The sequence below is a fragment of the Hylobates moloch genome, unplaced genomic scaffold (assembly GCF_009828535.3).
Source record: "Hylobates moloch isolate HMO894 unplaced genomic scaffold, HMol_V3 SCAFFOLD_2, whole genome shotgun sequence".
NCBI classification, from domain to species: Eukaryota; Metazoa; Chordata; class Mammalia; order Primates; family Hylobatidae; genus Hylobates; species Hylobates moloch.
In genome coordinates this window covers 64,804,801-64,817,805 of record NW_026652277.1, presented here as the reverse complement: position 1 = coordinate 64,817,805, position 13,005 = coordinate 64,804,801, and the positions used below count along the sequence as shown (strand labels likewise).

General features: G+C 44.1%; 1 protein-coding gene and 1 long non-coding RNA gene across 6 annotated transcripts in view; one reads left to right on the top strand and one right to left on the bottom strand.

Moving 5' to 3' along the window:
• The window catches only part of LNX1 (ligand of numb-protein X 1), a 113,837-nt gene that overhangs the window by 35,828 nt on the left and 65,004 nt on the right, over positions 1–13,005 (top strand). The gene's annotated exons all lie outside the window — the stretch shown is intronic.
• The window catches only part of LOC116467527 (uncharacterized), a 43,903-nt gene that overhangs the window by 22,644 nt on the left and 8,254 nt on the right, over positions 1–13,005 (bottom strand). For all 3 annotated transcript variants that reach the window (XR_009211896.1, XR_009211891.1, XR_009211897.1), the window contains exons 3-4: positions 11,144–11,448; positions 9,805–10,011 (exon numbers count right to left, since the gene is read on the bottom strand). This is a non-coding gene — a long non-coding RNA (uncharacterized LOC116467527). The remainder of the gene's footprint in view (positions 1–9,804; positions 10,012–11,143; positions 11,449–13,005) is intronic.

Below are 13,005 nucleotides of genomic sequence, written 5' to 3'. Positions count from 1 at the left end.
TTACTTCTGAAATCAGAAAAAGAACAATTCCTATTTGATCCTAATAAAAGTGAAGAAGTATTTCATGAATGTCTGTTGTGTCTTCAACCCCGTATGTACAGTGGAGGATACAAAAGACAGGAGACATGGCCTTAGGAAGTTTGCAGTCTAGTCAAACAGTCCCGACTAACATCCATGCAACTCTCTGTGTCAATATGTAATAAAACCCTAAGGTCCCGGCACTAAGCAAATATAGACATATTGGACTTGTTTGCCTGTCTGCTTTATTTCTGTGTTGGATTGCTAACTGGCATAGAGTCATAGGAGCACCAAGCCTGGTGCCTTACATTTGGTAGACTTTAGTAATCACTTCAATATTTGTGGAATAAATGAATGCTTTGAGAGGGGAGAGATCACTATGAAGCATCAGTGGAGAAGGTGAGATGAGAGGCAGGCCTTAGGAAAAAAGAGTAGGATTTGTTTGAGTGGTGGCCACTCCAGGTGAGAAGCCAGATTGGACAAAGACCTGTGGTAGGGATGGGTTTGATGTGAAGAGGGACAGTTTGTCAGTGTTTCTGACTGCAAGAAGCCTTGTCTAGCCCAAGAAGCCTTGTCTGCCAAACAAAAAGAACTGAGCAGAGTTGGGTGTGGTGGCTCTTGCTGGTAGTCCAGCTAGTTGGGAGATTGAGATGGAGGGATTGCTTGTGCCTAGAAATTCAAGACCAGCCTGGGCAACATAGTCTCTACAAAAAAAATCAGTGAAAACGTTAGCCAGTTTTGGTGGTTTACGCCTGTAGTCCTAGCTACCAGGAGGCTGAGGAGGGAGGATCCCTTGAGTCCAGGAGGTTGGGGCTGTGGTAAGCTATGATGATGCCACTGCACTCCAGCCTGGGGTCAGAGGAATCCAGCAGAGCAGTAACCAAAGAGTAGGCCTGGCCCAAGGGTGATAGAAGAAGAAGAGCTTTCAGTTATCCAATAAGTATTTTAATACAATAACATTTCCTGCAAACAGGAAAAGCATCCACTCTGTTCCCCCTTCATTTGCATAACACAATTTTGGGGAATATGTTTTATAGAAGGAGTAAGGTTGTTTCTTTTAAATATATTGGGAGGGAAGAGGAAGCTCATTTAGCAAATACAGAAACTGGCTGGAAAAATAGGATTTTTGTTTCCTGTAAAAATATTTGGTATGAGGAACCAGCTATCTTTGCATGACACGTTTCCAAACACCGAGCAAGGAAGAACACAACTTTCCACTGAGTGTCATGCAGCACATCCAGGAGGGCCTGTGACACCCAGCCCAGAAGGGGCTTGGACAAACTCGGACATATCGTGGTTATTCTGAGAATGTGATGCAATGCACTTTGAGGAACGGAGGAATTGTTTTTAAATGTCTGGGAATGATTTTCACCTCCCCCCACACCTCCATCTCCATATCAAGCTCTGACAACCTCTGCACAGCCCTTGGGGTTGCATAGACTTCACAAAAACACGAGGACTCAAAAAGGGCTCATCACAGGCAGCTGAAAACCTAGGCTGCTTTCAAAACTGATCAGAAAACCTCACTAGGCAGTCAGTTCTAACTTCTAGAAACCCTCACCACCATGAAACCCACCCTTTCCAGTTATTGTAAAAACACTTCCTAGTCAGTCCTGAAATAGAAAGCGCCGTTGATCCATAGCCCAGTTTCCCGAAAACCAAAAGCTAGACTTTGGTTGTTTCCAAGTGTTTTAAAAGTAAATAGAATAATTTGGGGTTTTTTTGTTTTGTTTTTGAGACAGTCTCGAACCATTGCCCAGGCTGGAGTGCAGTGGTACAATCTTGGCTCACTACAGCCTCCGCCTCCTGGGTTCAAGTGATTCTCCTGCCTCAGCCTCCCAAGTAGCTGGGATTACAGGCACTCACCACCACACCCGACTAATTTTTGTATTTTTAGTAGAGATGGGGTTTCGCCATGTTGGCCAGGCTGATCTCCAACTCCTGACTTCAAGTGATCCACCCACCTTAGCCTCCCAAAGTGTTGGGATTACAGGCATGAGCCTCCGTGCCCAGCCAAAAGTAAATAGAATAATTTTGAACCAAGAATTGCAGGCACCAAAAGTTAACTAAAAAGAACCTGACCCCCACCGCATCACATCACATACACACTTGAATCCATGGACAGATAACAGAAAACTCAAATCATCTGTCGCATGGGAATTGCCTGCTCCCCCTCCCCAAAGTATGGAGGAAAAGAACTCAGTGACCCCAAAGATGCCAGAGACTCACAGAATGAATAAACGATTCTGGCGTCTCTGAAGAATTGACCTGGCATGTGGACTGTGCCCAAGCCCTCAACCATCCCTCATTAACTACTGTCAACTCCACATCTGGTTGTGGCTTTGGAATTCTGAGTTGTCACCCCAGGGAGCAGCACTGGTATTCATCAGGCACTCCAGGCTATCTATCAGCTCAGCTCTTCTTAAACTAAACAATGGAATCAGTTCTTTCAGTCCCTGGGAAGCCCTGCAATTGCATAAGGTTTGGACCCGCAGGGGTTGCTGTGAGAGGCTGTGCCTTCAGCAGCAGTTTGGGGGTGACATTCTGGACACCCATCTTAGTACCAGATGAGCGCACACTGGGAGGTACCTGAAACCACAAAGCTCCTCCAAAACTAGCTTCTGTTTCTACTAAACGTGGGGACAAAACATCCACAAAGGAAAAAGATGCAGTGTATGTCATGGTTATGAGCATTCACAACTCTTGACTTAAATTCTGTCTCTGTCACTTATAGGGTGACTACCAACACACCTGGTTTGCCTTGGGCTGACCAGTTTTAAAACCGAAAATCCCGTGTCTCAAGAATCCAGTCAGTCCTGGGCAATCTGAGATTGTTGGTCACCCTAGATGCAAACTGTGCAAACCTGGGCAAGTGAATCTTTGTATTAAGTTCCCGCATTTGCAAACTGGGGATAATAATCCTGCCCATCTCATGAGGTTATTGTGAAGATTAAATGAATAAAGGGTAGAGTGCTCAGAACAGCCTGACGCCTGTTAAGGAGTGTGTGTGTGTGTGTGTGTGTGTATGCGCATGTGTGTGTGTGTCAGAGTGTGTCAGATACCTTGACAGACACAGGGCTTAAATCAACAAGATCCCAGACAGAGCTACTCTTTCAGCTCTTTTGCTTTAATGTTTTGTCAGCTTGGATAAATTACTTAACCTCTTTGAGCCTCATTTTCCCCATCTATAAGATGGGCCTAATACAACCAATGGGGGGAAGTTTTAATAAAATAAGTCCTGGTACCATGCTTTGTGATTAAAAAAAAAAAAAAAAAAAATCACTGAACAAAACTGAGCAAATGATAGCTCAGGTGGTTACTGTTATGACCGCTGTTATTAACAGGAGAGAAGGGGTACCTCCCCACCCAGTGGAGGATGGGTAAGTTGGCCTCCTGTTTCCCACCTCAAATACTATGTGTTTAGACCATGAATATGAATATATGAGTGCCTGGACTAAGGTGCTTTCTCTAGAAAAGGATGAAATAAATCAACTGGAGGTGCCTGCACACTTAGACAAGATCCTTTTAGGCCTCTGCTTCTAAGATGCTTGCTGCCTGTGCTTGGAGCTAATTCTTTTTGGAGAGGAAGAGGGGCAGTGAGACAGCCAGCCTGAGGGCATGTGGGGACCACCACAACCACCTCCCCCAGGCACTGACCTATGAGACATGCAGCACTGACAAATTGCCCTGATGACAAGGCAGAACAGAGGCCCAGCAGTGTGATGCTCACCACTCCTGCCTGTCAACTGCAGGCTGAAGATGCCAACCCCGTTATGACAGACTCGCTTGCCAGCCTGTGCCATTTGTATTCCTCATGGCAGTTACTCAGTAGCTGGCATTTATAGATCTATAAAGAATACAAGGTTATGAAAAACCTGCTTCTAATTTGCCATGCTTTTCCCTACGTCCCATGTTGCAGTTGCCCCCCAAATAATCAGCCACCAGGGTGCGTGGCCTATTACAATCCTGAGGTGCGCACTTCAATTAAAGTTCTCTCTGCCTTCAGTTTAAATCCTAGCCCTTCCACTTACCAGCTGTGTGACTTTTGGAACGTTCTTAATCTTTCTGTGCCCTAATTTCTAATTAGTAAAGTGGGGGTATAATAGGACCCTCCTCATAGGGATGATATGAGGATGGAATGGGTTAATAGGAAGCATGTAAAACAGTATGTGGTCTCTAGTGAGGGCACTGTAAGTGTTGGCTGTAATTATGTTACTATTAATTTGTGAGTTGAGATTTGAAGGATAAAAAGATGCAGCCACAGATTCTTACAGACACTAACTCTGTAAACCAATAGGAAAAACATCAGCATTAAAGGAGAGTCATTAACATTAAGTGGAAGAATGTCCACTTCTTCCCTGCCTCTCTCCCACCCTGAAATTGGAACTGTGCAGAGACTAGCCAGTGTGTCTCATGCCTGTTCAGCACCAGGTGATCCATGCCATAGGAACATGTCAGCATCTTTGGTAAACCAAGTCAGTGTGCTTCCTTAGGTTGGGATTGGACTGTTTGTCACCTGAGCAGACTCTACCTTGAGGGCACATCGCGCCTCTCCTGGCCCCATCCTGAGAAGCCAAGACAGATTCCAGATGCCCATGATGGTGGCCTGCATTTTCATATCATTTTCCAGCTTGTTTTGAATTTTTCCTGTCTGGTGTTCATTAACAAGTGAAACAGGGGTGGTTGGAAGGACTAGAGACATTTTCCCAGCAGTTTGGAGGCAGAAGAAAGGGGCTAATGAGGGGAAGCCGTGTGTGGTTGGTGGTAAATGATGTCAGAAATCCACCTGTCCTCTGGGGCGAGGGCCATTCAGCCCCACGTTCATACTTGGATCTACACTGACTACCAGATGGTGGACTTGCCCAGCTGATGACCTCTTTTACTTCTCAACTGATATTCGGTTCACCTCTGACTACACAAAAATGCTCGTAACTTTTTTCCATGTGCAGTTTCTGATCGCTATGTGAGCGGCCATATAATTCAGTGCCAGGAAACATGGGTTTTAACTTAGAGGGGGAGAAAAACTAATCCAAACCAGGAAGAATGACTTTACCTAATGTCTTTAGGCCATCCTTAGGCCAAAAAGCTATTATTTAAGAAGATGCAGGTATGGTGAGTTGAGGTGACATGTAGATCATAGACACCCAAACTGAACGCAGAAAGTTCCTTACAGGAGGTCTGTGCTGAGGACCAGGATGCCTGAGGACTAGAGGAATTCTATGAATAGAAGTTGTGTTATTGTTACTTGAGTGTCCTCCAAGTAGCATGATCAGGACTCAATTAGCAGGGATAGGACCTATTTGAGGGTGGGCTCAGGGAGTGCAAGTGGAACTGTTTTAGAAGGCGCTGACTGATGCATTTATTTTTATTTCACACAATAAAGATTTCTAGTGCTTTTCATTAAAGGAGTCATGAAATAATTAGTTATCATATATTTAAACTATATATCTGCTTTCTTTCAAAAAAAAAAAAGATCAAGGTGGCTCATAACTATTAAAACACATCTAGGCTTAGGCTAACACAATCAAAAGCATAAACAGACTCTAATAAAAGGAGCAAGAAAACAATTAGCTGCTTTTAGAATCTCTCAGGCTCCTTTGGCACACCCAACCACCCCCACCCTGCCAGACCCTGTCCGCCAGTGCTCTTTGCACAGTGCTGAGGATTTAGTGGCGAGCAAGAAAAGCAGGATGTTTACTCCCATGGAAGCTATCTATATTCTGTTGGGAGAAAACAAACCAGCAATATAATTTCCAAAAAGTGTGACTGGCAGGCAGGGGCAGCAGTTCACTTTGGATTGACGGTCAGGGAGTCTCTGCAATGAGCTGACTTCAAGCCCTCTGTTGTCAACTTCATTCCTTCTGAAACCTCCTCCCCTCTCCTGTCTTGGCATCAGACTTGGCAATGCCCACTTGTCTCTTACCCCCACGGCCATGGTTTAGGCTTACTGAACCCCAGAAGTAGGTAGATGGACTGGCCATCAGGTATCCTGGGTTTATCCCCAGCACCGCCACCAACATGCTGCTCCTCTTGGATCTCACTTCAGGTCTGTTCTTTCCCCATTGGTGTCACATAGGACAAAGCCTGCCCTGAATCTACCATTCCTGGCACCTGCCATGCACCTGCATCCTTGGAGCTTTTGAATATACCATTCATACTTAGTCTGCTAGACCAATGTCACTCATTTTTCTAGACTCAGCTCAGATTTCATCTCTTCTAAGAAGCCTTCTCCAATTACCCCAAGCAGAATTAGTAGCCCCTTCCTCTGAGCTCTCCTGACACTTGGCTCTTACCTCCCTCTCTCTCTCTCTGATAATGTGGCATGGAGGTTTTTCTGTTTTCATGAACCAAGTGCATTCACTGTCGTTTTCTTTGCATCCACAGTGTCTAGCATTATGCCTTGATGTTAGACAATAATTATGCTAGTTACTGGTTACTGAGTTACTATGTTCCAGGTACTGTTCAGCATTTTGCATGATACTTTTTTTAAAAGAAATAGGTTGTTGCTCTGTTGCCCAGGCTGGAGTGCAGTGGCCCAGTCATGGCCTACTGCAGGCTTGAACTTCTGGGCTCAAGCAGTCCTCCTGCCTCCGCCTCCTGAGTAGCTGACACTACAAGCATGCACCACCATGCCCAGCTAATTTTTTAAATTGTTTTGTAGAATATGGGTCCTGCATGGATCTCTAACTCCTGGCTTCAAGTGATCTTTCCACCCCAGCCTATCAAAGCTCTAGGATTATAAGTGTGAGCCACCACACTCGGCCTTTTGTGTGAATCTTTAAACCTCATGGTAAATAAACATTGTGCCCATTTTATGTATGAGAAACAAGGCTCAGAGGAATTAAGGAACTTGTCCAAAGTTGCAGAGCCAGTAGAGTTGCCTTCTTAGGAGGCCCTTCCATAAGGCAGACCTAGTAGGATTCACATCCAGTTGCTTAAAAAGTGAAAGCATGTGCTTTTTCCTCTGTGCTGTGCCATCTTTCTTAGAAGACCCTCCCATGAATGTTTATTGAAAAATGTATTTCAATATTATGATTAAAAACCCACTGTAGCAGCATAACCCATCAAAGGAAGGTTATGGTCATTACCCTTCAGTTTTATTACATGCATAATGCTTCTTAAACTCAAAGCAAATAAAATCATATCAAAATTACCAGGGAAATACATAAAAAAAGATCAGTTTCTTAAGTCGGTCTTTCCTTCTTGTCATTTTTTTGGGGGGGGGCTTAAATTGCAGTGCGGGGAAATGGAAAGGGAACTCACAAGCTTGCTAGGAGAAAATAGAGACTAGCATTGGTATCACAATCGACCACAAGTAATTATGCATTATCAGGGTGGTGTGAGGGAATCACACAATTCCCAATGTGGTAATTTCAACCAACAGAACACCAAAAGGGTGACAGTTGCTCAGATCAATTCAAGCAATGTTTACTATATAGCTCTGTGGCCACAACTTGCCCACAGCTAACCAGCTAGCCAAGGCAGAGCTGATGTGCCTTGACTGGGGGCCATAAGTGATGTGGGACTCCATGAGCCAACACTTCTCAGGCACTAATGTGAGAAGCCATCTCAGTCCTGGAGAGAGAGCTCCTACATTTTCAAAGTTTGGTTCTACTGGTGTAATTGTGGAACTAGACTTTTTTCCCCCAACCAGTTAATTCCCATCTCCCTGTGAAACATCCTTGAATCATAGTTTTCTGGTATAGAAAATATTGCTGCATTTGGATTTAGATTCATTAAATATGTTGTTTGGATGGGGTATTTAGGTTTTAAAATATTGTCCCTCAATTAAATAATTTTTAATCGGTCAGTTAAATGTTCTCTTGAGGTCAATATCCCAAAACTCATTAAACATATAGTTCTATGCCTTGTTCATGGTGCAGGGCCCTTAGCTTGAAAAGCCTGAGTACAGAGATGGTATGATGTTTACACTGAGATGCTATAGTCCAAGGGGGGTACTTTCCCTGGGCAGAAACACAGATGGCCTGAGTCATCTGATTAGTGTAGATAGCCAATTTAGATAATTCACCCCTGATACGGTTTGACTGTGTCCTCACCCAAATCTTGTGTTGAATTGTAGCTCCCCTAATTCCCACATGTTGTGGGAGGGACCCAGATGGAGATCACTGAATCATGGGGGCGGTTCCCCCATACTGTTCTCATGGTAGTGAATAAGTCTCACAAGATCTGATGGTTTTATAAAGGGGAGTTCCCCCACACAAGCCCTCTTGCCTGCCGCCATGTGAGACGTCACTTTGCTCCTCCTCGCCTTCTGCCATGATTGTGAGGCCTCCCCAGCCAGGTGGGACTGTGAGTCCATGAAACCTCTTTTTCTTTATAAATTACCCAGTCTTGGGTATGTCTTTATTGGCAGTGTAAAAATGGACTAATACAACCCCATGCTCTTTCATTAGCAAAAGTCGTTCTTTCATTTAAAAGTCATATACTGAGCACCTTCTATATGCCAGTCATTGTCTTTGGCACTGGAGATGAAACAATTAACAAAGCAGAAAGAACCTTAATCCCTGCCCTTTGGAGCTTGCATTCCATAGAGAGAAAATAAGCAGGGGTAGGATGTGCCAGAAAGGAAGCCGCTGTTTAAATCAGGTGGTCAGAGAAGAGGGATTCTAATCAGAGGCCTGAAGGAGATGCAGGAACAAACTGGATGGGAATCTGGGGAAGGCATATCTGAGGCAGCAGGGACAGCAGCAAAGTGCAGAGGCCCTGAAGAAGTAGGAACATGGTGGGCAAGTTTGAGGACTAGCGGGGGGCTGTATGAGCAATGGATGGAGAGGAAGTCAGAAGTCACAACAGACAGAAAATATGGGGCCGTATAGATCGTTGTAAGGACCTTATGCTTTAGTAAAATGGAGAGCCATTATGAAAAGATCACTGTGGCTGCTCTGTTGAGAATAGATGGGCAGGCAACACAAGTGTGGAAGCAAGACTCCTCTTGGGAGACTGTTGGAATAATCCAGGCACTGATGATGGTGGCTTGGACCAGTATGGTGGCAGTAGCCATGATGAAAAGTAGTTGGATTCTGAATATTTCATACTGGATTGTATTTGGGGTATCCAGAGAAAGAAAGAAATCAAGGATGAATCTGAGATTTTCGGCCTGAATGACAGATAAGGAGCTATTTAGTAACACAGGAACATGCGGGAAGAGCTGCTTTGGCAGGGAGGATGAAAGTATTAATTTGAGCTGCCCATTAGACTTCTAAGTGATGACATGGAATGGGCAGTTTGATATGAGTCTAGGGATCAGGGAAGCCATATAAGGGGAGAAAGCATGGAATCCACAGCCTGGCTTCAGAGTCTAGCTCCACTCTGAACTCGGACAAGGCATTTCTCCCTTCTAGTGTCCATATCTTCATCTGTGAAGTGAGGTGGTATAACTAATAGGACAAGTGGGAGGCTTAAATGAGACCACATCCGTGAAGCATAATACATTAAAAAAGATCAATAGATATGAGCTGTCTTCTGCCAGACTGCCTTCTGGGCTGCCGTAGATTTGTAGGCAAGAGACCATGATCGATAATATGGATCAGGGAAGGCCTGGAAGCGATGGGAACATTTCCCTGGGCAGTTTTTGAGTTTAAAAAAAATCGTTGATATGGTTAAGATGCAGTGGGGTAGAGGCTGGAGGGCTAGACCAGGAGCAGAGGGATAGGCCGAGGTTGGTTGCAAAGCCATGGAGATGTGGTGTCAGGAGGACCAGCTCCAGGGTTTGGCCATGGAGATGGAGTTGGGGGCTGAGCACACATTACTGAGGCCCATACTCACCCGAGTGCTCAGGGAGAGCCCATTTCAGTCTCTCAGTGACCATCTCCTTTCTGGCTGCACAGTCTCCCAGCCTGGCGCCAGGAACCCCACCTCGAGCAAAGTTTCAGATCACTCATCCCATTCAGTAGAGCAGCTAATGCCTAAAACCCAGCTGCTGGCAAGGAGACTTACTTCCCTACAGAGTCCCCTCATCTTGATTCTCGCTGCCTGAAAGAAAGAATACATAAATTAGGACTGAGTGTCTCCCTTTCTCATTAAATAATAGCTATGGGCCAGCCATTAGTGCTCTCATGAATGAAAGAAATACAGTTGAAATATTAGTCTCATCTTTGGGCTTGGATCAGAAATGGGGCCAGGGCAAATAATTATGGGAAAGCCCTCTTTAGGGGTCATCTCCCCTCTGTATGCACACACACAAACACACACACACACAAACACACACACACACAAACACTGGGTAGGGAGGAAGACTGGAGAAAGAGGAGAGGGTAGTGTTTTATTCTAAAGGACTGAGAAAAGAAAAATGGGTCCCATCTACTTGTGTTGGCAGTTTTTTTAATTACCAGAGATTAGAATGTGCCATCTCTGGAGCTACAGCTGGCTTGCAGATGTGTTTTGTTTGGACCACACAGTGTTTTTAAGATTTTCGAATCTTAAAATCTTGCTACCATCTAAAAAATCAAGAGATTTTACATTGAAAACTAGATTTTTGCTTCTAAATTTCTCCAGCGATACTGGGCCAGCCTTTTTAACAGGGAAGGGTGGAGCAGCCACTGTGTCCTTAAGTCGAGCAGCACTGCTCATCATGGTCCCCAATGGCCTTCCTTCCTCATTCTCTCACCTGACGAGCATATGAATTTGCAAGCTCTTGTTTGAAGTCAGATCAGACTGGGCAATTAATGAACCCAAAGTGAGAGTTGACTCAATGTTTGCTAATGCAACAGTGAACCGAGAGAAAGAATTTACAGAAAGTTGGAGAGATCAAAGGGAGATCGTATGGCTGGATGATGTTGGTGAGTATTGCGGTACACTTTGTGAACAACTCTTATTCTGTTCTAAGTGGATATGTTCAGCATCAGAAAGGAGCTCTTCATGGGAACCCAGATCATGCTGCCCTGTTGGGTGACCTTTGCAGAGGATACCCTATCAGAACCTCTGTGAATCACATCTGAGTTCCCTCCTGTGTCTCATCTCCACCTCTCATTAGCAGTGAACTCAGAAGTTTTGCAGGAAGGAGATTCATTTTCTTTTCTTATCCCCCCTCCAACCCCAAAAGAGACAAAAATTCTGGCATTGAGTATTAACGTTCTTATATTAAGACAGATTTACCTCTACTCACTTTGATAAAAGAGCTCAGGATCTCCCAAGAAAACTGATTTTTCAGAGTTGCTCATTTGAACGGACAGCACCTCCAAAGCTTGTGGTTTGGTTGAAAAGGGGTTTTCTGTGTTCCTTGTATTCATCCTTCAAGTTCATGGCCATCACCCATCACCACCTGAGAGTACTTAGTGCTCAGAGTAACTGAAAGGAAGCATAAATCCTCCTTGCTTTGAACACAGCCCAGGGTTCACCGTATGTTCTTGTCCTGGCCAATGCTAATCAGCTCTTCTCCGCTTCTTCCATCTTTAATGCTTGTAAATCAAGCTGCCCCAGTATTAGTCACCACAAAAGAGATAATTAGTAAGTACAAGCTGCTACCTTCATAGATCACTCTGTCTCTGGCTCAAGCTAAGCCAAGAGACTGGAGAAAGCTAACATTACACAGTATGAGTTGCATTAGCAGAACCTTTATTACACAAAGCACATGAGTCTGAATACTTAAATCAAGAATCTGCACCCTCCCCAGCTGTTGTAAGAACAGCTGTGATATGAGACCAAAGGAAAGGCTACTTACCTACCTTATGAGGTTTTCCTTTCCTGGACTCAAAAACTTATCTTTAGAACCCCAAGAATTTGAAAGTGCAATGGTTTCTTAACAGCATAATCTTGGGATTCAGATATTTTTAAAATACTGTAACCCTCCATTGATGGGGAGCAGAGAAAGGTGCCACTTTCTTTTACTAGGACATGCTGTGTCCTCCCAACAAAGCCATGGCTTGTGCCTTTGCCAGCCATTTGTCCAGCTGGAAAATAACGTTACTACTCTGGCAGGGTACATGGTCAAGAGCATTGCTGCCTCCTCAGAAAAGACCGTTTCCAGACCAGCTAGGAACTTCCTTTCCATGCACTGCTAATCAGATACTGCCAGCCTGCCTGGAAGTGTTTCATTCAAGTATTTGTTACTTTGGAGCTGCTCAACTGCAAGTTGGCTTTTATTTTTTCCATCACACAGTGTTTCACCAATTTTTGAGTTTCCCAGATCAACCTCTTCACTATTTTTAAACAGAACGATTCCAAGCCAATGCAGCTAATCAGTACGGTAAAACCTCACGAATTCAAGCCAGGAGTTTGAACTCTTCCAGCTGAGGACAAGCACTAGCAGTGTAAGTTGGAGGCCTGTTTTCTCATCTAGAAGATGAGGACATAAGGTTGTATAACCAAACTCCATTTCTACTAATATTAAAACCACATTTCATCTAATCTAAGATGCTACTGACTATAAGAGATATCATGTTCATATAACAGCAAAGAAGATGACATTTTAAAATGTGCCGTCAGTTAAATAATCCCCAAACACCAAAGATATCCCCATGATGCATAGATTGGTGAACTAGACTCTTGTGGCTTTGAAATCCATTCAGATGAATTTGGCAGCTTCTCCTGCCCTTGGTTGTGTTGCTTGGCACGAAATAGGCAATCCTTTTTGAATGTTCTCAATAACAAAATGTAACACCACTTTTAATTCCCTTGGGTGCATCTTTCTAAGCAGATAAAACATTTGCTTGTCCCTTTGCAAGAAAACATGGAATTGTGATTCTGCTTCTAACAATGAATATGTACTTCATCAATATCCAATTGTTCTGTTTTTGAGGCTTTCTATAACTTTTCATTTTAGTACTGAATCATTGCATTCAAATGGCAATTAAACTCGATGGTGTAATACCAAGCATGTAGGCAACTCAATGGAAGTGATAAAGGGTACTCGTGCGACTGGGTTTGCAGTGCTGGGATGGCGGCGTCTGCATCATGACTGCCACCTGGCAACAGAAACTTCACAACCCTATCAATCACACATGCATCCTGATTTTAGACATGTTAATG